The sequence below is a fragment of the Gorilla gorilla genome, chromosome 11, assembly GCF_029281585.2.
Source record: "Gorilla gorilla gorilla isolate KB3781 chromosome 11, NHGRI_mGorGor1-v2.1_pri, whole genome shotgun sequence".
NCBI lineage: Eukaryota > Metazoa > Chordata > Mammalia > Primates > Hominidae > Gorilla > Gorilla gorilla.
The window spans coordinates 86558399-86582242 of record NC_073235.2 but is presented as its reverse complement, the minus strand read 5'-3'; the positions used below and the strand labels follow the sequence as shown (position 1 = coordinate 86582242).

Sequence of the window (23844 nt, the reverse complement as noted above, 5' to 3'; positions counted from 1 at the left end):
GCCAGACAGAGCTTATACAACCCGTCTAACATTGACAGGAACAGGGCACTTTATCTAAGCCTGTTCTGTTGGCTTTAGTATACAGAAGGTCCCAGAACATTAGCCTGCACTTCTTAATTTGACATCACTAGCAGGCTGTCCTTAGAAAGACCTCCAGTGAGCATACCTCTGATCAAAATGTTTATCCAGCAACAATTCTATTTAAAAAAAAAGAACAACTTGAACTTGCCTAGCTACTGGTCAATTTATTATTTTCATAAACATTGACACTCTCTTCAAAAGATGAATAAGAGAACGCATTTCATTAATTTTGTGTTACATTATTTTATGCTTTAGGCAATACCTATAAAGTAGATATGCATATTACCTAAGATGCTTAGAGCAGAATGAAACACTGAATGTAAAACAGAGATTTATTTTTCAATAGCAAGAACAGAAAAATAACCCTCAGTTTTTCCTACTGTCTCTATAGGAAATAACCTACAGAAGAGAAAAAAAGAAACAAAAATAAAGCTTAGACAAGCCAGTGGATCACAGGGGAGGGAAATTTACAAGATATCATCATCACACTGTTCCAGTTGTTAGATTTTCCCTTCTAAGCCTATGTTCAGTTACTTAAATAAGTTGGTCCATTTAAAACTGTAAGGCATAAAATAGAGCTGCTTTAAATGGGTCACACTCACAATGTAACTTAATTTTCTGCTTTTAGACAGGCATGAATTTGATTTTATTTCTTAGGAAGGAAAAGAGTTTTATATACAGAGTTGAATGCTTTCAATTAAAAAAAATGAAGAAAATGAGCCTAAATTATAAGTTTCATGAATCTTGAATATTTAGTTACATATAGAAGTGTCAAGCTTGCTGTGTTAGAGAAATTCTAAATTCCAACAACATGGAGAAGTTAAAGATAATTAAAACCTATTCATTGATTGATTGCTCATATTCATATACATATTTCCTGAAGTTTAAAAGATGTAAAATTTATATGAAGATATATAACGTAATAGATCCATGCATGTTAATGTGAGTTTTCATTCAAAACAGAATGCTTGAGCACCTCTCTCCATGGGAACAAGTAGAACACATCTGAGATTGCTGTCAGTGCTGATTATAGGGGCATTTATAATGCAATTGTGGGCTCACCTAGAGACACTAAGCAACTTGCCATTATATAAATTATAAATTTCAACTAAATTTTTCAAAATGAATAATTTGATTACATTATTAATTATATACATACAGAATATTTATCATTTCCTTAATGTGAGGAGTAAGAATGTCAGATGGTCGACGTTCTAATAGTTATCTTCCCTCCATTACACAAAAACAATCCATGATAACCATTCTGACATTGTAGTCAATAATTTTTGGAGTTTTAGACAAAATTAAAATGAGAAATTTTGCCTCTTATAGACTATCTCAAATTACAATTGAAGAAAAGTAAAAACCTCAAAAATTGGAAAGAATACACAATTGAACATTTAATGCTATATTTTATATGCCACCAAAAGAAGTGCAAGTGCCTAAAAAGACCAATCTGCAAGTAACTCTCACAGATGAATTCGATATTCCAAAATAATAATGTGGAAAATGGAAAAAGGAAACAATGAAAGGTGAACAAAATGGCAAACAGCCTGGTTATTTTCTTATTTCTAATTAAAATGGCTGTTTTTAATCAAGCACAGGTTCTGTCCTGATGAATCTGAGCCTGTAGTCACCCCAAAAGTGGTGGCAGAGGTATTCCCAAGAGGAGGTGTCCCAAACCATCTTGAGAGAGGTTGGTTCTGGTTCCAAAGAAAGAAGCACTAAAAGGCAGGGTGAGCAATTCAAAGCATTTATCAGAGGAACTTACTTATATTGGGAGCGGTGGGGCTGCAGTGTATCCTCCAAAGGAAAGTGATACAAGGGATATTCTATCTCAATATATTTACAAGGAGGGGCCAAGGTGCATGGAGTTTATAGGAAACTTTAAGGAACTTGGCTCAGGGCCAGGGCAAGTTTCTGTCAGTGTTTTGGGCAAGAACCTGAACATCGTTATTAGATTCAGCCTGCAGAGGAAAACATGCAGCTGGCTGGGTCACAGAGCAGCCAAGAAACTCTTATATTTTTCTGTCGGGACAAGGAATAAAATAGGGAAAAGTGAAGGACCTTATAATAAGCATGTTTTAAAATGGGTTAAATAAGTTTAATAAGTCAGCTTCTGTAAAAACCAGAACTAGATTTTACTATACACTAATCTGATACTAGAATACGATGTAGGAATATTGCTGATATATTTTCACTATTAACAGTAACATCACTATTTCTATCAAAGCATTATTCTGTATATAAACAATCTCATCTTTAAAATATGAATCATTATTTACATTAAACATAATAAATGTATAGTACAATTGACTTTGTATAGATTTAATGTCCATGACAAGTCACTTCCAACATAAAACAGCATGGAAAATATTTAAAATACAGAACTATATGTATGTCTCAGAAGAATTAACTACTACTATTAAAAATAATTACACTTAATTTTGGAATTGCTTTGGTATATAATCTACTTCCTGAAAAAGCATTTATCCTTATAACTATTCTTTCCACAACTCCACTATTTTTTTATTTTATATTTATTTTAGCATGCATTTTTGCTATTTTGTGTTTTTAATCTTGCATCTCCATAATTTTTAAAGAAAGGTACATCTTCCGTTTTAAAGTCAATAGTGATGAATCAAGGTTAGAAATGAAACCTTTTAGTACAATCTTGTTATAATTTTCATTGCATAAATGTGCTATGTGTTAAGTTTATTCTAACCCAGGTTTTACACATTAGAAAACTGTTATGTGGGTGGTAAAACAAAATTAGAAATGCTAATATTGTAATAAGATGATTTTAAAATAAACATCAAAAATTAAGTTATTTAAAATAGTCAACTGATATTTTGTAATGTGTATTTATCTATAAAAAGGGTTTCTATTTACACAAATGTCTTAAGAGTATTCAAATAAGAGACACAATTTTAAAATAAATATTAATAATATAATTTTACTTAATCTTTAAAAAAATGTATCCTAGGGATTTAAAGACTATAGTAAATGATCAAGAAATATTTGTGGAAAAAAATTAGTAGGTTAATGATTTGACCACCTTGGTTTTGTCCAAAGGATTTCTTTAAAAACAGAGGCTGCCCAAATGTCAAGCAAATACACCCATGTGTGGCTGGACACAGTGGCTCACCTCTGTAATCCCAGCACTTTGGGAGGCCGAGGTGGGCAGATCACCTGAGGCCAGGAGTTTGAGACCAGCCTGGTCAACACGGTGAAACCCCGTCTCTACGAAAAATACAAAAAGTAGCCAGGCGTGCTGGCAAGCACCTGTAATCCCAGCTACTCGGGAGGCTGAGGCAGGAGAATCGCATGAACCCGGGAGGCGGAGGTCGCAGTGAGCTGAGATCATGCCATTGCTCTCCAGCTTGGGCGATGGCAACAGGGCAAAATTCCGTCTCAAAACAAACAAACAACAACAAGAAAGAAACAAAAAGAAAATACACCCATGTGCTTAAATCATTGAGTAATATAATCTGTCTTATTAAATTCCACAAAGAAATTGAAAGTCATTTAAAGCTATAGGGCTTACATTTCAAGGTAGGTGCATGCATTCTCTCCTCCCATCACCCCTCTACCTCTCCAAGATAGGTTCTCTGCCTCCTGCCTTATTGCCCACACCCAGCCATCACTGCCACCTTCTGCACCTGCAAGGGGCCTGGGTGCGGGTGTAAGGAGAGTTAAAATTGGGGGCCTGTGCCCTTTGCTGCCAGGTGGGGGGACCTGAGTGTCTGTGAGGATGTGAACTCACTCATTGAAAGAGAGAGTGCTGAATTAAAAAATGGCTTTTCTGTCTTTTGAACAGGGTATTTCACATTTTATTGCCCTGGATCCCACCTATTATGTAGTTGGCCCTGCTTTCAAAGCTGTTGATTTCTCCAACTTCCAAACAGAAATCTACAGCCCATACCTATCTCCATAACTCAAAACTTCTTTAACATACTGACTTTATAGCATCCCCCTTTTAATAATATCAAATTCTCAAAATCATATTGTCGAACTTAATTGATTTTTTCCCAGAGATTTGTTTCTCCAGTAGCTTTCTTTATCTCAGATGATTAACAGTTCTATACATTCAAATATTCAGGCCGAAGCTTGTCATCATTTACACTCCAAATCCATCACTTTAGGAAACCCAATATTCTCTACTTTTCAAATATATCTAGAACCCAGTGAGTCCTCACCATTTTCACTGCTACCAACATAATGTTTTGTCTGGATAACTGCAGTATCTCTGGTGTGATCTCTTCATTTCCATTTTTGTCCCCTAGCCCCATGGACTTCTCTGAACATTGTAGCTGGAGTGAGCCATTTAACAAAGACAGCCCATTCACTTAGTCCTCTACTCAAAACCCTGCTATGGCTTCATTCCCATTTCCTCACAGTGAAAGCCAGAGTCCTCTCAATGATCAGAGCCCCCTCTCTGATCTCATCCATTACCTTTCTTACCCTTGTTGCCTCTGCTCAAGCTACACTGGATTCTACTTTCTTTGAACATAAGAGGTTTGCTCTTGCCTTAGGAGCTTTTCACTGGCTGTTTGCGCCACTTAGATTATCTTCTTCACCCTGTATCCACAAGGACAAAGCCTTTACCACATGTAAGTTTTGTTCACTAAAGACTTCCCTGACCATCCTGTTAAGCACTACAACTTGCCTACTCTCTCCTCTTTACATCCAACCTGCTTCATCTTGCTCTATATTTTTTTATTTTTTTCCAGAATACCTACCGTCTAACATACTACTCAATTTTCTTGTTTATGATACATACTTGTTTACTTTCTCCCCATGTGAAAATACACTTTCTAATATGACAGAGACCTTATCAATTTATGTATTCCAAGCACCCAGCATAGCTTCTGGAATGTAGCAGAAGTCAAGTAAACATCTGTTGGATGAATGCATGTTCAAAATAGCAGATGAAAATATTAATCCTAGAAACATGAAGGACTATAAATAAATCTGCATTCTGATAATGACTGTTAAGAGTCTTTGAAATTAATAGAAAGTATTAATAAATCAGTGAAAGGAACATCTATAGATATACATGAGTGTATTATCATCTGAGCATAAGTATGAATGTGTCTGAATGTGAACATTTTTCTTTAAGGCTATGTGAACACTTAATACAATTTATTTCCCAAGTATATTTCTCTGGAGACAGGGACTAAATGTCCATCTACAGATGAATGGATAAACAAAAGATGGCATATGTGTATGATGCATTATTTAGTCTTAAAAAAGAAGGAAATTCTGTCACATTTTACAACATGGACAAATCCTAATAACATCATGCTAAGTCAAATATGCCAATCACAAAAAGACAAATAGTATTGATTTCACTTATATGAGATATCTAAAGTAGTCAGATTCATAAAAACAGAAAGTAGAATGGTGGTTAACAGGAGCTGGGGGAAAGAGAAAATGGGAAGTTGTTGATTAATGGGTACTGAGTTTTAGTTTTGCAAGATGAAAATGTTCTGAAAATCTGTTGCTCAACAATGTAAATACAATTAACACTGTTGAACTATGCACTTAAAAATCATTAACGTGGTACAATTTATGTTATGTGTTTCTTACCACAATTAAAAACAAAAAATACTTTTAAATAATTAATAGGAAAAAGTACAATTGTCACATGACCTTTAAAAATTTTTTTTGTCAAAACATTAAAAACTCTCTTTCAGTTATAAATGTATCGGGAAAGGAAAAACTAATAAAACTAATATTTACTTAGTGCACCAACTGAAACCATTGAACATTAAACATTAAGTTGTATTTTGTAAAAAAAATTAAAAATGAACAAGAGTAGTTTAAACAGTACTCCTACTCACCGTAACTTGCAGTATGGAACAATAGTCTTTTCTATGCCATGATGATTTGTCATACAGCTCTTTAGGTTTGAATCATCTAACAACATGTTATTCTTTTCACTTTCAATGTCAGGAAATATCTCCTAGAGTTCCTTTAGTGTAATTTTTTTTTCTTTTTTTTTTTGCCAGCATCGTTCCTTCTGAGACTTCCTGATCCGTTTCATCACAACTATTTTCCTCATTTATTCCAGTAAGTTTATCTTCACTGAGTTCCTCCGGCAATATACCTAGATCTATGGGCAGTGTCAGTGTTTTATCTTTACACTATGATTTAAAGTGAATGCCTGCTTTTGCTGAGGACATAGTGAGAGGGAAGGAGGTAATGGTGCTGGAATCTGATAGCTGAGGTCAGTCATGCTTAGGTGACTAACTTCCAGTAGTAATCCTGAAGAAAGACTCCTGTGAACTTCCCAGGTTGGCAACACCTTACACATGTTGTCAACTTTTATTTCTGGGAGAGTAACTACATCCATGTTTGACTTCACTGGGAGGAAACACCTGGAAGCTTACTCTTGGTTTCTCCTGGACTTCACCCCATGCACTTTTTCTTTTTGCTGATTTTGATCTGTATTATTTCACTGTGATAACCATAAACATGAATATAGCAGCTTCTGAGTCCTGCATGTCCTAGTAAATGATCAAGCCTGAGGGTGGCTTTGGGGATCCCTGACACACCATGCTACAAGGTAAAATTATGTATGAAAATGAATAGACATTGTTTGGAACACTGCATTCCATGCACATTAGGCCCTGCCCATGTGCTATTATATTCCAATGAAAAATGATACTTGAATGCAAGTAAGGGAGCCCCAACACAGATCTTATTTACCATGATATGATTGACCTCACGTAGTGTGATGGTTAATACTGAGGGTCAACTTGATTGGATTGAAGGATGCAAAGTATTGATCTTGGGTGTGTCTGTGAGAGTGTTGCCAAAGGAGATTGAGTCAGTGGGTTGGGAAAGGTGGACCTACCCTTAATCTGGGTGGGCACCATCTAATCAGCTGCCAGTGCAGCTGGAATATGAAATAGGCATAAAAATGTGAAAAGACCAGACTGGCAAAGCCTCCCAGCCTACATCTTTCGTCCGTGCTGGATGCTTCCTGCCCTCGAACACTGGACTCCAAGTTCTTCAGTTTTGGGGCTTGGACTGGCTCTATATATACACTATATCTTCTGAGCTTCTTTAAAGAATTGTAGTGTATACACTATATTGTATTGTTCAAGACGCTTCAAACAGAAATAACCAGAAAAGTATTTCTTTAAAGTTGCTGCTTAAATATATTAAGTATTGCACTGAGAAAGCAGAGAAAAAATTTTGAAAAGAATATTTAAAAAGGAATTAAAAGAGTTGTTTTAAAGCCTACTTTATGATTTTTAAGTGTTTAAGTATTAAAATATTTTAGAATATTTTATTACATTTTTCCCTAATAATCTGATGTTTTAAAACCAACATTTTTTGCAGTGCAATTATAACAAGACTATTATTAGAGGTGAGAGACTAAGTCACAAACATATGCTCCACTGCAGTAACTCAACAATATTTAGCTTCACAATTCCAACATGAGAATCTGCTATGCTCTGTGGTCTACAGATTGTAGTAATGTGTGGGTATTTAAAATATTCAGTATAGAAACTCTTTAAAAACTTTTTTCTCATTTCACAGGAAGACTCGTTCTTAGTAGATCTTTTTTATTTCAGTCAGGGAAATTAAATAAAATTATCCTAAGCCCAAAACCCACAGATTTTAAAAATGTACCACGTATACATATTGATTAAAAACCTTCTTTATATTTTAATAATTATATTTCAAATATCTTTATGCAAGTATCAAAACAGTCTTTCCATTACTTATGTAGATTATTACAGTTATTACTTGCCTTACTTATGTCCTTAAAAATATGAATATAGCTCAATATCTAAATCCATGGTGAATTTTCTACACCAGCCTACTTTCATGTCTTATTTTCCTCTATAAAAGTTATACAGTGATACCAAAGTGGATGATTTTACTGGCAATTATGCCACCATTGAGAAATATTAATTAGTATTTGTTACATTTACCCATTTACTTTAAAATTCTCAGAGCTGGAAAAAGATGCTAAGAAAAGATGGTAAGGTATTGTCAAACATGGCTAATGTTAATAAATACCAAATTCCAGGCAGGTCTATGTCAAGAGCTTTGAAGGGACTGAGATTTTACTCTACTTGCAAATTGTCATGTGAGAGTGCCACAGTTTCATAGATGATGGTAGAGACACAGGACTCCTCAGTCAGAGACAGAAAATACTTTATTACACAGATCAATATCAGTAGCTAGTATGTCATTATTCTTTTGTACTAGTCCCCTTTCCACAATTTATAAAGGGTACTATGAAGAGGATTAAATGATATACACAGTGAGTTGCTTTACAGAAGTTCCTAGGGACCTTGAACTTAGAGAACACAAAAGTTTTATAATGGGAGTTTTATATAAAATAAATGTTTTATATAAAGCAAATGTTTGTGGCCTAATGCCGGTCAAAGATTGTATGCATGAGACTGCCTTTTCCAAAAGTGCCTCATTCTTAAGATGTGCACAAATAATAGTTATCCATGAATAATTATTGCCCAACAGTCTAACGCTATTATATTTTATTTCAATTTTAAAATATGTTGTTCTATAGTAATATTTATCTGTTAAATTCCATAAAACTTATTTAAAACCGCAGTAATTCATTTTCCCACAAGTGGTATTTTTCCAATAGTTTCTTCTCTTGCAGTGTTTTTCCCCTTTATGGGCATCAGACTAGCAGATACTAAGTCTGGCCAGACACTGTGAGTCTGCTGCTATCTGCACCCATTTCCAATTATACCAGTCCTTTCACCCTCAGAATGGAACAAATGGGTCTTTTTCTTTTTCTTCTAGCCATCAAACATGAAGTATTAACTCAACTTTCATTCATTAATTTGTTAATTAGTTAAGGCTACACTGAGTAATTACCAAAGTGCCTAGCATAGAGAAGATACTCAATAAATTGTAAGTAGAATTATCATATGCAAGGAACTGCAGTAAGTGCTAGAAGACAAAGATGAATTATTCAACATCCTTGACATTGGAGTGCTTCACAGTCAGGTTACAGAGAAGGACAATTAAAATGCATAGATTCCTACAATATGTTATGAATCAAATTCCTACTTAGGAGAGCAGCTCAAATATAAAAGGCTAGGGTTTGGTAATTATTACAACAATATGTTCTATTTGAAGAGTCGGCTGAAACATCATGATGATGATATATTCTGACTAAGGTGTAAGGAAGAATACTGGGAAGCAAAAATGGCCTGATTCATATTCATGCCTCAAAGCCCTTCTAGAAATTCACATCGAGTAGAGAGAGAAGATTGTTTATTCACAAGAATCACATACAAGTGTATGCCTTTGTATTCTGAGTCAAAAAATAAGACTTTTTTCAAATAGAAACGTGTTTAGTCCCAAAGTTTGCCACTTCACAAAGAAACTTTCAAAATGGTAGTAAAGAATGTAGAATTAGCAAAGTGATGGGAACAGTGTATAGATGACTAGCAGAATATTTCTCTTTTAAAATTCTAATTCCAGTGCATTTAGGAGGAGACACGTGTCCTTCACTTGGGCATAAGTACTATCACTCTCTATCATTAAAAAAAACCTTTTTTTTTAGACAGTCTCAGTATGTTGCCCAGGCTGGCCTGGAACTCCTGGGCTCGAGTTATTCTCCCATGTCAGCTCCTGAGCAGCTGGGACTATGGGTGGACATCTTTTTTTTTTTTTTCCAACAGAGTCTTGCTGTGTTACCTAGGCTGGAATGCAGTGGCACAATCTCAGCTCAATGCAACCTCTGCCTCCCAGGTTCAAACGATTCTCCTGCCTCAGCCTCCTGATTAGCTGGGATTACAGGTGCCTGCCATCATGCCTGGCTAATTTTTGTATTTTTAGTAGAGACGGAGTTTCACCATGTTGGCCAGGCTGCTCTTGAACTTCTGACCTCAGGTGATCCGCTGCCTCTGCCTCCAAAAGTGCTGGGATTACAGGCGTGAGCCACCGAACCTGCCCCGGTGCACATCATTTTTACCTGGCCATCTCATTCATATTTGTGACATATTATTTATTGCCCACAAAGGATTATGTGAACCTGGGAAGAATTTTATATAATTATTTGAAAATTTTAACATATTATCAATATATTTCATTATACCTATCATGTGATAGTTATGCCATTTCAAGACCATGAACCCTGTCTTTGAGAGTTAAATTCAAGAATAGATTTATTTTTTCAAAAAATTTTTAGTCTACAGAGTCTCACTAACAGAGAGAATAAACATAGACATGTTTATTAAAGTGACATTTCACATGAATAACATTTGTTCAGGTTGGAAACAACGGGGATTTAGCATTTTTAAGGTTAGAAGAAGTATGTCCGTCCAAATACCCTAAGGAATAACACTTAAAAATATAATATTTAAGTCTATTATCCTGGCTTTCCTAAGTGGTTGCTAAAGTTTTTAAATCTTTGTTTTATCAGGATTAAAATTTAAAATTTTTGAAATTAATTAAGCTTTATTACTTTCTAAAAAAAATTAGAAATTAATAAAGCCAGTGCCACTATACTGATGATAAGCACATAGTCTTTTAAAGAGCATGGAACTATTTCTTTAACATGAGTACTTAGGAGAAAATAAATGACCATTTTATGAAACTGCATTTTAATAAGAAATCAGGAACATGGGTATATCAGATAATTTAGGAATGTTCACATAATCTCTCCATTTTCTTATATATAGATATCCATGTATACAGATATTTAATAATTTTATTATTCAATTAATAAAACATGCAACAATGTAATATAATAAAAGGGAAATTGAGTGTATTCTGGGTTTCTTAGAAAAAAATACTTTTTCCCTTGGAAATTTTTCAAATCCCTCTGAAGTATCATGTATAGCAGAAGACAACAGGAATATGAGATTCACCACTTTGGAAAGAATAAAAACTCTGTGTACTAATCTAAGTCATTATTCACATTATGACTATTTCAAGTTGCACCTTGATTTTCAAGTAGAGATCAAATACTTCTCAATGCTGGAGAAATTTCACAAAAAAATCTGACTATATGCCATAAGATGGGAGGGTGGCAATATATTTTCTGCCCCTTCTCTGCCCACTCCTCATATACACAGGTACTGATTAAGAAAAAGGGAGAGAAGAGTACAAGAAAAAGTGGGAGTGGAATGGAAAATAAAGCTGACTTGATTATCTCCAAAACAAAGTATTAAAATAACCAACCAGTACTTTAATACAATATTTTGTTACCCATTAAATAAATAAGTAATTTTTACCCAGAAAACTTCCAATCAGCTAGTTTATATCATGAAAGAAATATTAAATCAATGGCATGAAAATGACGTGGAAAAAATGTCTCATCATTCTATTCAAAAATTTTATGTGTGTCAATGTAAGAAAACAAATATGTAAGAAAAAATTAACTAAGCCACACAAGTTTCTAAATACCTACAAATGAAAACATTAGCATATGTTCTATCTCATATTTAAGATTCACTGGAATATCTTGCACAAGACTCAATATGCTTGCCCAAGTAACAGTGTAAAGAGATGTAGACCTTTAACTTTTCCACCACCTACTATTAACAATGTCTCTAAAATATAGTCAAGTTCTTGCAGCTTCCAAAACAAATAAAAAATAATTCTGTTCCCACCCCTTATTAAAATTCAGACTGCTATAGGAACCATAAACAATTAGCCTTATATCCATGGCATTAATGCATTGTATACACTTTTTTAAAAATTAAGAAGGAGAATTGTCATTCTCTGAAAGTAGTTAATTTCTTTTTTTTTCTTTTTTTTAATTATACTTTAAGTTCTAGGGTACATGTGCACAGCGTGCAGATTTGTTACATACGTATACATGTGCCATGTTGGTGTACTGTACCCATTAACTTGTCATTTACATTAGGTATATCTCCTAATGCTATCCCTCCCCCCTCCCCCACCCCACGACAGGCCCCAGTGTGTGATGTTCCCCTTCCTGTGTCCAAGTGTTCTCATTGTTCAATTCCCACCTATGAGTGAGAACATGCGGTGTTTGGTTTTTTGTCCTTGTGATAGTTTGCTGAGAATGATGGTTTCCAGCTTCATCCATGTCCCTACAAAGGACATGAACTCATCCTTTTTTATGGCTGCACAGTATTCCGTGGTATGTATGTGCCACATTTTCTTAATCCAGTCTATCATTGATGGACATTTGGGTTGGTTCCAAGTCTTTGCTATTGTGTATAGGGCTGCAATGAACATACGTGTGCATGTGTCTTTATAGCAGCATGATTTATAATCCTTTGAGTATATACCCAGTAATGGGATGGCTGGGTCAAATGGTATTTCTAGTTCTAGATCCTTGAGGTTAAGCTCTTTTATTTATTTATTTATTTTTGAGACGGAGTTTCACCCTGTCATCCAGGCTGGAGTGCAATGGCGTGATCTCGGCTCACTGTAACCTCTGTCTCCTGGGCTCAAGCGATTCTCCTGCCTCAGCCTCCCAAGTAGCTGGGACTACAGGCGTGTGCCATCATGCCCCACTAATTTTTGTATTTTTAGTAGAGATGGGGTTTCACCATGTTGGCTAGGATGGTCTTGATCTCTTGAGCTCATGATCCGCCCATCTTGGCCTCCCAAAGTGCTGGGATTACAGGTGTGAGCCACCATGCCCGGCCCAGTTTAGCCAATCCTTCCTCCTCAGTGGGCCTAGGGAGTTTTTCTCAAGAAACTCAAGTCTCTTGTTACTCAAGGACTTTGGTCAACAGTTCATTTCCAACTTCCTGTCAGAGAGAGGGGCACTTTCACATCAGTATGCGCTCCATAGGCTTAGCTCCTTGGAAGCCAGGGCCTTGTTTGCCTTGCTAATTGTTGTAACTGTCATTTCTACAACAGTGTCTGGAATAGAAGTATTTAATAAATATTCATAATGATTTAATGAAAATAATAAAAATTTCCTAGGTATGTGCTATTTGCTAATTATGGTGAGGATCCTGTAAAATAATTAGCCCCATTATTGCTGCTACCAGCGTGAGGGACATTTTCTCAACAAAGGTAAAATTTATCCCATTTCTTTAGAGAATGATGAAGAAGTACTTACTTGTAAAGCCAGATCACTAGAGCAAACCTCACGTCAACACCATCCTTGGCCATTTTCCTAAAGTAATTCCCCTGACCGCTGACATGTCCATCTCCCCATGCATTCATCTATATATGGCCTGTGATTTATTGTATCTAAGCCAGATTTCCACTGTCTGCCTCCTTCCCAACCTTTCTTCTTTGTCCTCTGATACAACTATCTTCAAAAATACATTGTGTAGACCACTAGTTTATGCATATACTGTTTCTTCTTCTCATAAATGAATTCTAGCTTTTTTTTTCTGAGGGATTACTTTCCTATCCACCCTCTACATTGGACTTCACTTATTCTTCTATACTCCATTAATTTGGGGCTTGAAGTGGTCTTAGCATGCCCCTGAATACTCAGTGTAACTTCCAGATCACTGGTGCTCCAACAACACTAGATAAAACCTCCTTTGAAATTAAACTCAATCTAATAAATGAGATCGTTCTCTTATTATCATTTTCATCTGTCAATTGCATGGCTTCTCATTATTCAAATACTTCTTTTCTAACTTAAATCTTGCCATCATTCTGGTGTCCTTTGATAATGCAAAATAATATGTCCAGATTTTCAGCTATTTACTCTGTTTACTTTTGTAACACTAACAACATTGGTTATATTTTACCCATCCATGCCCATTCAGTCATCTCCCAGAATTACTTATGAAATCCTTAAACTAGCATTCATTCTTCCAACTCTCACATTATCTATTTGTTCTTTAAGCATACTGAAATCTTTAGTTCCTTTACCCCTTTACCTTTTCCTATTAATTCCATTTAGTTTTCACCTGCTTCCCTAAATAACTCAAACCTTGTGTCACATTGTGTGTCACATTGTTTCAACCAAGTATTCTTTGGCCAATATTCTCAAATCCTTTGCTCCACCCAACTATTCTTTTGCCAACACTCTTGAATCCTTTGCCCCATTATCATCTGTAGCCCCAGCCAGGTAAAATCCCAGCCCTACAGTAATCCATTCAATACTTCAAAAATTGATGCGTCCAACACTGATTTCATCATCTTCTCCCCAAAATTGCTTTTGGCTATACTATCTATTTCAATAAAGAACTCCAAGGTGCTCAGTTCCAGAAATCTAAAAATTATTCTTAATGCTTCCTTTCTCTAATTCTATATCCAATCAATTATCGAGTCTTTGTAGTTGTAAATGTATTGCTATTCATGGTAGACGTCTTCTTAGTTTGCAAGTCATAAAAACGTGTTTGGGGTGATAAAACAAATGGCCCCATTTACATAGTGTAGAAGAAGGAGGTTTGTATTGGGAAAAATAATCCAGTATTTTGTCGATAATAAGAGGAGAGAGGTTCCAATTTTTATCCTATTAACTGTACAGCCAAGAGAAGAACTTAAATAAGGGGAAATATAAAAGAAAGGCCTTGAAGGAGAAAGCAGGGCTAAGGAATATAATCACAGTTATGGAACTTGGGGCTTCATAGTTTGTACAAGGTTCTCTATAAAGAATAAAGACCAATACATTTTTTGAAAGTTATCTGGTGTTCAGTTAAAAGCTGCTCCTTTTTCATTTTCCCAACTACCCTCTGCTGTTCTCTAACCTTTAGTAAAAATATATTATGAACCACAGCACTTTGTTGAAGTCATTTGTTGCCATATTATGTAAAATTACTTTTATTTTCATAGAAGATATCTGAAACGTAAAACTTACACAATCCAAATTTAAAAGAAGGTAAATAAAATTTTACAAAAAGTATATTCAGTTAAATAGTGAAGCAAAACATTTACAGTGACTATGGAGAACCAGATTGTGTTTACATTTAACTGTAAAGTCCATTTAAAAAATTTCAATGATGACATCTTAAAAAATAATTCTCTATGAATATAAAATGTGATGTCAGGAAAGATAACGATTCTCTGATCAAATAGGATAAGAGTGAAATCAGCAAACAAAAAAAATGTCTGTAAAGAAATGCTGTGTCATTTTCTCTGTCTCATAAAATAGTCAATACTTTAAATGAGCATAAAAGTCAAAGTGTCATTGTGTTCAGTATCCTGAAAGGTACAGAATAGTACAGGCTAGAATATTATATTCCTGAGGCAATAATTCACATATTATATAAAAAGGGGTATTTAAGGACAAAGAGTAGTAACTATCTTTTTACCAATCTAATAGAGAAATTTGGATATTAATAAAACAATGTTTAAAAAATATTTGGGAAGAATGTTCAATATTTATTTCAGTTAATTTGGATATAATTTTACCCAAGCAGCAACCACAAAGAAGTAGAATAATCAATAACATTTTGAACAATTCAACATTAATATATATTTAAAAATATCTACTTACTAGTTATAGGATCCTTGGGGTCCTAGGGTAAGAGAGAGCTAGTCTGATTTGCAGAAACATAGACAAGTTTATTGACATCAAGATGGTGTCCTCCAATGTCACAGGAGAGAGCAATGAAATATTGCAAGCAAACATCACAGCAAGAAGTAATCACAAACCATCTGATTTCTTTCTGAAACAATACCAAGATGAGGCTGGGTATATTTCTTATCTTGGTACCATGAGTTTTCTTACCTTCAGCAAAATAATGAAATTAAAAATATACATATACAAAATAAATCACAAAATATAACCTAAACATATCAAATTAATACTTATATTAAAAATAAAAAATAAGCATTTTAAGTTAGAAAATATAAAGATAAAAAGTTGATATTCGGACATTAAAAATAGCAAGTTGTTCAGTACATATTTGCAAGATACTTTACATCTTAAGCTTTTTAACTTCCAAATATGAAGATTAGCTCAAATATGGGCTCTAGAAATGCTTCCTAATGTAAGTTTGAAATGGCTTACCCTAAAGAATGGACAGAAATTATTTGTAAGTAGCTAGTACTGTTAATTTTAAGGGTTCATTATGCTTACAGATTTTTGGAAAAGTTGTCTTCTCAAACAATTTTAATACCCCCAACAAAATGACACACATTATTTTATATATACAAAATAAATTTGATTAAAGAAAATAAGCACACATGATTCATGAATGATTACCGTTTAAAAGAACTTTAGCTATTTGAAATATTTATACTCCGAATAGTATAAAGTAATATTCTATAGACTTTTTCTTATTCTAAATTCCAACATAGGAGGAGCTTTGATTAATTAAAAATTGCATATCAAACTATTATTCCAGATATAATAGTTTGGATTTGTATTTAAATCCAACATTAGTGCTTGGTAGATAGTAAGTTTTGTTGAATGAAAACTAAATAAAGAGATGACCCACAATAAAAGAAAGTATAATATTTTGGTCACTAACATAAGACAGTGATTACTGTTTATTTTCTAGTTTGAAAACAATGGTAAAATACAAAAGAAAAAATATTATTTATTTTCACATAAAAGATTTTATATGAACTGTATGAATCCTCTTATCCCTTTTCTCCAACATTCTAAACCCCATCCCTGAGACCTACCTAAAAATAAAATTCATGTAAAATGAAGAAGAGGAAATAGTGCCTTAAAAATTTCTAGCATTGATTCATATTACTCTTTTGAATTACTTTTAAAGTGTTCAGTTAAACCACTGTTTTGGAATTTTTTTAGCATATGAATTTTCTTGACAAATCATGTTGTGACACTTATAAAAAATATTATACCAGAAATCCAGAGTTGGGATGTGTCAGAGGGATGGTTATCAAGTAAGTGTACAAAAATCTGTCCTTTACCCTTAGGTGTTCTGTGTCATCAGTCCATTTCTCTTCACTGCCGCCCCATATAACCAGCAAGCAGTTTATCAAATTATTACTACCAAACATAATCAGAACTCTTCTGAGAGGAGGTCTCATCAATTTTCTCCATTTCTTTACAATTGAGTGATATTTGACTACTCCAGACAAATGCCCACTTAGCCTGTTCCTTTAACTAGTTCAGATAGGAGTTGATGAAACAGGTTGAGCACAAATAGTGACAGTCCCAGTCATAGATGGAGAATAGGATAAATGTCATTTTTGTGACTAATAATTTAAAATCATTAAGTAGGCTTAGTTCTTATTTCTTTCAATATATCAAGGTAATCTTCATAGTAGGAAGTACAGTGTACTTGGCTGTTAGTGTAACAGTTCTTTGATTTCTCATTTGTTTTCCATCCTAAATGGGTTACAGTAAAGCAGCAGTACTCAAAGGACATTCATGCATAAGAGTTTGAAATACTGAGGTGGAATAAAACTACATACAATATCTGGGTACCCTCTTTAATAATCCTGATTCATTAGGTTCAGAAAGAAGACATAGAATATGTATTTTTTGATAATTTGGTGGAAGCCAGATATTAGAAGTTGTGTTTTAGAATCTTTACAGACGTACAAGATGCTCTGCCTCTCAGAGTGTTACTTTTGCTTTGCAATAAACTTCTTTGCTTACTCTTACTTTGGACTCACAAATTCTTCTGTGTGGCAAAGTCAAGAACCTGAACTGACCGCCTACAACACTGGTTTCTTTGCTTTTTAGTTTATTTAGGTTAGTTTTTACTATCCAGTAGCATATAGGCCACAATGAAGTTTTTGAGGTAAAAAGAGGTAAACCTTGTATACTATATAACTTCTGTATTGATCCCTGCACCTGTTACAGAAGTTATTTTCCTGTCAACTTAGAGAAAAATTGGTGTTTCACTTTCCAGGTGATTAGAGTCTGAAAATGTCTCAGGCTTTGAGAAGAGTTACTGAAAAGAGTGATATTTCTATGTCATGGATTAATCCTCTCCCCATATAATAATGTACACTGGTCAGTAGATGAAAACTGCAAGAATGTAATTGGCTGTCTACCTACTCATGGATATTTTAAAACAACTTTTGACACTGCAACTCTGGATTTCTGGTATAATATTTTTTATAAGTGTCACAACATGATTTGTCAAGAAAATTCATATGCTAAAAAAATTCCAAAACAGTGGTTTAACTGAACACTTTAAAAGTAATTCAAAAGAGTAATATGAATCGATGCTAGGAATTTTTAAGGCACTATTTCCTCTTCTTCATTTTACATGAATTTTATTTTTAGGTAGGTTTCAGGGATGGGGTTTAGAATGTTGGAGAAAAGGGATAAGAGGATTCATACTGTTCATATAAAATCTTTTATATGAAAATAAATAATACTTTTTCTTTTGTATTTTACCATTGTTTTCAAACTAGAAAATAAACAGTAATCACTGTCTTATGTTAGTGACCAAAATATTATACTTTCTTTTATTGTGGGTCATCTCTTTATTTAGTTTTCATTCAACAAAACTTACTATCTACCAAGCACTAATGTTGGATTTAAATACAAATAAGATACAATGGCTGCTATCAAGATACTCAATTACTAGACACAACGATTACATGTAAATATACAAATTCTACAGTATAAGCTTAAAAGTATGTTCTGTGGTCAAGGGGATGTAATAATTATTATGGCAAGAGAAGAGGGGAAATACAAATGAATTTACAGGGGAAAAACTGTATGATTTGGCACTGGAAGTGACTAATATAGCTTATAGTAAAAAGTATGAGTTCAAATACAAACTTTACTACATGATAATGATATGCCCATGAACAAGGTTTTTATCCACATTAGTCTGTAGTTCCCTCCTCTGTAAAATGGAAATGCAAAAATGTTTTTGCCATAGGGTAGTTTTGAAGATTAAATAAGAAAATTTATGTAAAGGGCTTTATAGAATGTTAGGAAATTAGAAGCCTTTCATAAATCTTGTGTTTTAACATGAGTAGGAATTTTCCAAGAGGCCAAGTAAAGACAGGGGAATCCACATGGAAGAAATGGTAAAGAGAAAATGATAGGGCTTAGTTAGGTCAAGCGTATACTTTGGTAGAGATCCCAATTGGAGGAAAAGCAATGACAATAAATTTGGAATGTCAGGTTAGGATTAAATGGTTAAATATCTTATAAGCCTAGAAAAGGGTAAGAATTTAGTGGGGAAAAACCCGAATCAGATCTGTGCTTTAAATACAGTAAGAAGAGTTAATTTTTACTGAAGAGATGAATATCTGTATGGAGGCACTTGTAAGTACCCTGAATGATGGGCGGTATGTGAGAGATTGAAATGATAGGTTTTTATCACCAATTGAATATGAGAAATAAGATAGAATCAGGATTTCTCTCACCTCTAAAGTTTGTGTTCAGGCAACTCTGTGGACTCATTTAAGTGAGTTGGAGAAAGATAAAATAAAAACGTTTAGTGAAAGGTGTTATTTATAAATATAGACACACAAATGTATCTAACATATGTATATATAACTACATATTTATATATATACATATATACAGAGAGAGAGGGCTTTATCTCTATCTGTCTATCGCTCTCTCTCTCTCTCTCTCTCTCTCTCTCTCTATCTATCTATCTGTGTTAGTCCATTTTGTGTTGCTATAAAGGAATAACTGAGACTAGATAATTTATAAAGAAAAGAAATTTATTTGGCTCATGGTTCTGTAGGCCTTACAAGAAGTATGCGGCCGGGCACAGTTGCTCACACCTGTAATCCCAGCACTTTGGGAGGCTGAGGTGGGTGTATCACCTGAGGTCAGGAGTTCAAGACCAGCCTGGCCAACATGATGAAACCCCGTCTCTACTAAAAATAGAAAAATTAGCTGGGTGTGGTGGTGCACACCTGTAGTCCCACCTACTTGGGAGGCTGTGGCAGGATAATTGCTTGAACCCGGGTGGCAGAGGTTGCAGTGAGCCGAGATCAGAACACTGCACTCCAGCCTGGATGACAGATCCTGATTCCGTCTCCAAAAACAAAAACAAAAACAAAAACAAACAAACAACAACAACAAAAAAAACAAGAAGTATACTACTGCACTGGTATCTGCTCAACTTCATGGTGAGCTTTCCTTCATGGCAGAAGGCAAGGGGAGCCAGTGTGTCATGTGGCAAGGAGGGGCATGCCACACTGAAAACAATCAGCTCCTATGTGAACTAATAGAGTGATACTCACTCATTACCTCAAGGAGGGCTCCAAGTCCCCATGACCCAAACACCTCCCACCAGGCACCATTTGAACACATTTCAACACGAGATTTGGAGGGGACAAATGTCCATACTAATATTACCTATTTATCTATCTATGTATGAAAAAAAAAAAGCCTGCATGGAATGCATGTGGAATTGTGTAATTGGCTCCTGAAAATGCAGAACTGGAGCTCAAATGCACCCTCAGATGTGATGATATAAAGTTGGAAAGATGGGGAGCAAATGAAATTGCAGGAGTGAAATTATACAGGGAGAAAGGATAAAGGAGAAGACTTAGAATGAAGGGTAAAACTTGAGGAAACTGTGATTTTAAAAAAATGAAACAAGAAGGAAATAAAGATACAGGAGGACAGCCAGAGGAGCAACTTGGATGACATGCAAGCCATGAAAGCCAGTGAAGATGAGGAGTTTAAGATCCAATACTGGAGATTATTGAAGGAAAATGGCAGTCAGGAGGCAGGACTAGCTTTCAGCACCCACTGCCTGAGCAGTGTGTGGAGACCTACACTGTGAACTTTTGTTCCAACAATTACCATTGGAACGTACCTGAAAAGCCAAGAGAATCCATGGCCTTTTGAAGGGGGTGGATTCCTGTTGTAGACTCCATGGTACAGCTGAGGAACTCTGAAGGCAAAGAACATAATCTCTTGGGAGCTTTATGGCCCCACCTACTGCCTGATCCTCCCTATACTACTGCAGCTGATGCACTCTTGAAAGTGCCACCTCCTGGCTGGAGGCCAAGCAACACAAAACCAGCATATTTAAAAAAATACAAACAAGGACCCTCACAGAGTACACTTCCCTCCCCTGTTATCTTCACCAGATCAGGTGCTGGTATCCACAGTTGAGAGACCCGAAGACAGATCACATCACAGGACTCCTTGCAGACACTCTCCAGTGTCAACCCAGAGCCTGGCATCTCCACTGGGTGCTAGATCCAGAAGAGAAATAACAACCACTGCAGTTTGGCTCTCTGGAAGCCCCATTCCTAGGGGAGGGAAGAGAGAACCACATCAAGGGAGCACCGTGTGGGTCAAAAGAATCTGATCAGCAGCCCTTGAGTCCCAGAGTTTCCCTCTGACATAGTCTAACTAAATGAGAAGGAACCAGAAAAGCAATTTTGGTAATATGACAAAACAAGTTTGTTTAACACCCCCAAAAGATCACACTAGCTCACCAGCAATGGATCCAAACCAAGATGAAATCTCTTAATTTCCAGAAAAAGAATTCTGAACATCGACTCTTAAGTAGTTCAAGATGACATCAGAGAAAGGTAAAGTCCCACTTAAAGAAATTAACAAAAAAGATACAAGATATGAATGGAAAAACCTCCAGTGAAATAAATAGCATAAATAAAAAATAATCACAGCTTCTGGAAATGAATAGAGAATTGCAAAATTCACTGAAAAGTCTCAGTGATAGAATCAAATAAGTAGAAGAAAGAACTGCAGAGCTCAAAGACAAGGCTTTTCAATTAACCCAATCCAACAAAGACATAGAAAAAATAATTTTAAAAAATAAACAAAGCATCCAAAAAGTTTGGAATTACATTAAATGACCAAATCTAAGAATAATTGGTGTTCCCAAGGAAGAAGAGAAATCTAAAAGTCTGGAAAGCATATTTGAGGGAATAATCAAGGAAAATTTCCCCAGCCTTGCTAGAGATCTAGACATCCAAATACAAGAAGCTCAAAGAACACCTTGGAAATTAATTGCAAAAAGATCATCACTTAGGCACATAGTCACCAGGTTAAGTAAAATCAAGATGAAGGAAAGAATCTTAAGAGCTGTGAGACAAAAGTACCAAGTAACTTATAAAGGAAAGCCTATCAGATTAACAGCAGACTTGTCAGCAGAAGCCTTACAAGCTAGAAGGGATTGGCATCCTATCTTTAGCCTCCTTAAACAAAAAAATTATCAGCCAAAAATTTTGTATCCAGTGAAACTAAGCTTCATAAATGAAGGAAAGACAGTCTTTTTCAGACAAACAAATGCTGAGAGAATTCGCCATTACCAAGCCAGCACTACAAGAGCTGCTCTAAATCTTGAAACAAATCCTCAAAATATTGCAGGATTTTTTGCTCCTTAGTTCAGCTAAAATCCATGTTCTAGTCTCAAGACCAGGAAAAATTAGGCATATTGACACATTGAAAGGTGAGGAGAACGGAATTCATTAAAAGAAAGCTCTCAGAGAAAAAAAAAAAAAAAAGCCAAGGGGGTGGGTGGTGGGGCTCCTGCCAACAGTCTCCCACCTCACATACTGAATACCAGGCCACCACACAGGAGCTGAAGAGGCCAGGATCCCCTCCCCTGCATAAAACACAAATTGCCGGTGGCTCCACCCCATTTTCCCCATGCCCAGGCAGGCCCTTAATCTGAGCCACTCTACATTGATTTATTTTCCTTCCTGTGCGTGTGTTAAGGGGTGGAATTTTCACTGTGGCCATGTTTAGGCCAACCCCCTGTTCACAATGGCCTGGGTGGCATTTGGCTGTCTACTGTCTCTATCAAAAATATACAAAAATAGAATCTCCTTAAAGCACAAGTCTCACAGGACCTATAAAACAACAAAACAATGAAAAAAAAGGTATTCAGACAACAAATAGCAAGATGACTAGAATAGTACCTCACATCTTAATACTAACATTGAATGTAAATGGCCTAAATACTTCACTTAAAAGATATGGAATGGCAGACTGGATAAGAATTCACCAACCAGTTATCTACCATCTTCAAGAGACTCAGCTGATACATAAGGACTCACATAAACTTCAGGTAAAGGGGTGGAAAAAGATATTCCATGCAAATAGACACCAAAAATGAGCAGGATTAGCTATTCTTATATTAGACGAAACAAACTTTAAAGCAACAGCAGTGTTAAAAAAGACAGAGGGACATTATATAATGATAAAAGGACGAGTCAAATAGGAAAATATCACAATTCTAAATATATATGCATCTAACACTCGACCTCCCATATTTATAAAACAGATACTACTAGACATGAGACATGAGATAGATAGCAACATATTAATAGCAGGGACTTCAATATTCCACTGACAGCACTAGACAGGTCATCAAGAAAGAAAATCCACAAAGAAACAATTGGCTTAAACCATACCCTAGAATAAATGGACTTAACAGATATTTACAGAACATTCTACCCAACAACTGCAGAATATACATTCTATTCATCAGCACATGAAACATTCTCCAAGACGAACAATATCATAGGCCACAAAACAAGTCTCAATAAATTTAAGAAAACCAAATTATAGCAAGTCCTCTCTCAGGCCACAGTGGAATAAAATTGGAAATCAACTTGAAAAGGAACCCTTAAAATGATGCAATTACATGGAAATTAAATAACTTGTCCCTGAATGATCATTGGGCCAACAATGAATTCAAGATGTAAATTACAAAATTATTTGAACAGAATCATAATACTCACACAACCTATCCAAACCTCTGGGATACAGCAAAGGCACTGCTAAGAAGAAAGTTCATAGCATTAAATGACTACATCGAAAAGTCTGAAAGAGTACAAACAAACAATATAAGGTCATACCTCAAGGAGCTAGAGAAAAAAGAACAAACCAAACCCCAACCCAGCAGAAAAAAAGAAATAAGCAATATCAGAGCACAACTAAATAAAATTGAAACAAAAAAATACAAAAGATAA

General features: G+C 35.1%; 1 long non-coding RNA gene across 3 annotated transcripts in view; it reads left to right on the top strand.

Moving 5' to 3' along the window:
* Positions 1-23844, top strand: part of LOC129532136 (uncharacterized) — a 110841-nt gene that overhangs the window by 67115 nt on the left and 19882 nt on the right. For 2 of the 3 annotated variants that reach the window (XR_010129641.1, XR_010129642.1), the window contains one exon: positions 6096-6156. This is a non-coding gene — a long non-coding RNA (uncharacterized lncRNA). Of the gene's footprint in view, positions 1-6095; positions 6187-23844 lie in introns of those variants that run through there. The other variant, XR_008677764.1, reaches the window with a different exon arrangement.